We start from the raw sequence: 4,449 nt of genomic DNA, 5'->3' as shown, positions 1-4,449 counted from the left end.
TTTTAAATTATTTGGCAATAGTAAACTAAACTTTTTTTTTGTAAATTTTTATTTTCTAAAATTTCATTGAGCTCTCTTGCAATAAGAAACAAGTTACAAAAAATTAAGGTTTATTTACCCCAATTCAAAATTATTAGGAATATAATCATAGAGGTTGAAGTATTTAAAATATTGAACCCAAAATGTTTTATTAGGTAAATTCATGAATGCTGAGCATTCACTGTTAAAATATACTAATACTATTGATAGACTGGTAGAAGCCTAAAATCAAATATTTATTAAATATTTATATCCATATCTTTTCATAGCTTGGTAATTCATTTCTCTAGCATTAAATAATATTCCATTGTTTGCATGTACTACACTTTCTTTGACCTTTCACTTATGGAAGGATATCTTGGTTGCTTCCAAGCTTTTGTCAGTTATGAATAAAACTACTATAGACATCTTTGTGGGTATAGATTTCATCTTCTTTGGATAAATACCAAGAGCTGCTACTGCTGAATCATCTGGCAAGAATATGTTTAGTTTTGTAAGAAACTGCCAAGTTGTTTTCCATTCTTTATTCTCAATACACATGGAAGAACATTCCTGTTGCTCCACATCCTCACCAACATTTCATGTTCTGTTGTCAGTGCTCTGGATTCTGGGTATGTACTGGTGTCTCTTTTTTGTTTTAATTTGCATTTTCCTGATGACCTTTGATGTGAAGCATCTTTTTATATGCTTATTTGCCATCTGTAATATTTTCTTTGGTGAGGTATCTGCTAAGGTCTTTGGCTCATTTTTAATCAGGTTTTTCCCCCATTGTTGAGTTTTAAGGGGTCTTTGTGTATTTTTGATTAACAGTCCTTTGCCAGATGTGTATTTTGCAAATTTTTTTTCATAGTCTGTGCTTTGCCTTTTCATTCTCTTGGCATTGTGTTTCACAGAGTAGACATTTTTAAATTCAGTGCTTGTGTTTTTTAGCTAAAGTTATTGCGAAAACCAAGGTCATTTAAATTTTCTTCTATATTACCTTCTACATGTTTCATGTTTAGGTTTATAATCCAATCTGAGTTCATTTTTGTGAAGAGTGTAGGATATCTGCCTGGATTTATTTTATTTTATATTTTTAGATTTAGCTTCACCATTGCTACAGAACCATTTGTTTAAAAGATTGTATTTTGCTCTCTTGTATTGCTTTTGCTTTTCTATTATATATGAAATATAATTGATAATATATATTCTGTTGCTTTAATCTAGTCTCTCTGTGGTATTACAATATCATGCTTACAATTATCGTTATGGTAAACTTTTTTTTAAGATTTTATTTATTTATTTGACAGAGAGAGAGATCACAAATGGGCAGAGAGACAGCCAGAGAGAGAGATGAGGAGAAGCAGGCTCCCTGCTGAGCAGAGAACCCAATGCGGGACTCGATCCCAGGCCCCTGGGATCATGACCTGAGCCGGAAGGCAGAGGCTTAACCCACTGAGCCACCCAGGCGCCCAATCGTTATGGTAAACTTTGAAGTCAGTCCTCAGTCTTTGTTCTCCTTCAACACTATGTTTACTATTGTGAGTCTTTGCCTCTCCATATAAACTTTAAAATAAGTTTGTTAATATTAAAAAAAAAGAACTTGCTGGTATGCATTAATTGTATAGATAAACTTGGAAACCAGTGACCTCTTGAGCTTAGCAGGAGATAGACCATGGACATCAGTTGTCACAGTGGTGCCTCTGGCAGAACCTATTGCAAATCCCTAGGCAAAATGAGACCTCAAGGATCTGAGAGAATGTCTAAGAAGTACTTGATACATCCCTTGGGTATGGTTTATTGAAGTGTCCACCTGTCTGAAAGCTGGGGAATCTAGATAAGGGAGGGAAAATTAGTTATGATAAAACATATCAACAAACATCAATAAATTTTGTAAAACTAATTGTCATGGCTCATATACAATATGACCAACAGAGGGACCATCAGAAGGAAAGCATCAGTTATGTTTATTGTGAAATTTTTTATTCAAAATAAAGCAATGTGAGGGGAAGACACAATGAGAAAATTACCAGTTTTTAAATGGTAAACATCTTACAAAATGGAATAGGTTTTATATTCTAAGTAGTATATTGAAAAGTAAAACATTGGGGCGCCTGGGTTGCGCAGTGGGTTGGGCTGCTGCCTTCAGCTCGGGTCATGATCTCAGGGTCCTTGGATTGAGCCCCGCATCTGGCTCTCTGCTCCACAGGGAGCCTGCTTCCCCCCCCCTCTCTCTCTGCCTGCCTCTCTGCCTACTTGTGATCTCTGTCTCTCAAATAAATATATAAAATCTTTAAAAAAAAAGAAAAGAGAAGTAAAACATTAAAAAATAAAATTTCAATGAAAAAAATTATTTAATTTTAAAAAAAGGTTAAAAATAGCAGAACCATTTTTCTTATAACTGGAAAATACACTGTATATACATCTATCAAAATAACTTGTCATGGGGGAGCCTGGGTGGCTCAGTAGGTAAAAGCATCTGCCTTCGGCTCAGGTCATGATCCTAGGATCCTTGGATCGAGGCCCACATCGGGCTCTCAGCTCAGCAGGGAGCCTGCTTCCTCCTCTCTCTCTCTGCCTGACTCTGCCTAATTGTGATCTCTGTCAAATAAATAAATAAAAACTTTTATAATAAATATTTGAAAAAATAACTTGTCATGTGTGAAATCAGGAGCATATGGAAAAAAATAATATCTGAGGACAATACTTCTGCCATGTTTTGTGCCTTGCTAATATTTTTAAACAGTCAGGCAACTTTTAGCCTTATTGAAATACCTGCTAAGATACCTGCAGTGCCTTTTGGAGCCCTATGACTATAAAAATTAATTGCAAATATTCAAAATGTTTACTATGGTGTCACTATTTAGGGCCACCACCAAGTATGTTTCAGAAGTAAGCATAACTGTTACTCTTCCATAAGGCAAAAGGGCATATTTTCAGGAGTTCCATCTGCTGTACCAGGAGGTGAATCAAGTAATGATTTTTGTCTATAAAATAATTCACTTTTCAATCTAACATTCCTCATTCCACATTATAATAATAAAAACTAGGAGGAGACTAAAACAAACAAACAACTACAACTACAACAACCAGCTTTTCCCACAGTGGAAAAGTAAATATAACCTTAGGAGTAGCCTGAAATTTATTTTTAAATATTTTTAAGATAAACGTTTTTGTTAGAAAACCATATATTTTATATTACTAAGAAATAACAGGCAACGTTTTATGAACTTCTAAAAAGTCTAGTTACTTGTATTTATCTATTAAGTCATCTCTTTATGAAGTAGAACATGATCACACCTCTTGTATCTACCCAAGTTTGTATGCTTTGGTTGTTTTATGTTTGCTATTTCCTTGCTTAATTTTTACAATATTTGATACATAATAGTATCTTTAAGTCCATCTATGGTTTCACAGAATTTGTTTGAACTTCATAAAAATGTACCATACTTTTTGCACTGTCCTTGTTTTACTTCTCTATTAGCTTTCCAAGTTTTATTCACTTTAGAGTGTGTAGCTATCATTTATTTTTACTCCTCCATAATGCTATGTTTACAAATTTGTATTTATCTGTACTTTTAAAAATATCTTAATTATATACCATTTCTCATCTCACGTAACACTCATGTTACTTCTACACTTATCAGATATTATGTAACGGAAAACCACAACTCAGCAACAATAGAACACCGTTTTTCAAAATTAAATGGCTTACCAGAATTCTTTAATTCTATCCTTTATTTGTATTAGATGACCCTTTATTCTGGTATTTGGCATTGTTCATATGGAGGAAAGCTTATAAGTTGATATTCCATAAATAGAAGGATTTATTATGATTGATTAATTATTTTCATTTAGAATGCATAGAATATGGTTGATTTAATATTTCTTTCTTACTCTCTGCCTGGAACATAGTGCTATCTATACAATAGCCACTAAAATATTAAGTTAATTACCTAGACTTTAAACTGCATATTAATAGGAATAGCATACAGAACTCTTCTCAGATTGGGACACCTGGGTGGCTCAGTCAGTTAAACGCCTGAGCCTTTAGCTCGGGTCATGATCTTAGGGTCCTGGGACTCAGTTCTGCAACAGATTCCCTGCTTAGCCGGGAGTTTGCTTCTCCCTCATCCTGCTGCTCCCCCTGCTTGTGCTCTCTCTCACTCTCTCTCTTACAAATAAATAAAATTAAAAAAATAAATTCTTCTCAGATAGCTAATATAGAATATCGTCTTTGTATTCATCAAAGGGAAAGTGCCATATAATAATGAAATCCAGACTACTTCAAATTCACTTTTTAACCAGTAAGAAAGTACTGGAAACAAGCCAAAAATGTCTTCAATGAATTAAAGAAATAGATTGATTTTCAATATCTTAATGTTTCTAATGTTAAATTGCAAGATTTTTATACTAGATATCAGTGTAAAT

The sequence above is a fragment of the Mustela nivalis genome, assembly GCF_964662115.1.
Source record: "Mustela nivalis genome assembly, contig: HAP1_SCAFFOLD_1319, whole genome shotgun sequence".
Taxonomy (NCBI): Eukaryota; Metazoa; Chordata; class Mammalia; order Carnivora; family Mustelidae; genus Mustela; species Mustela nivalis.
Note: the sequence above shows the minus strand (reverse complement) of the source record.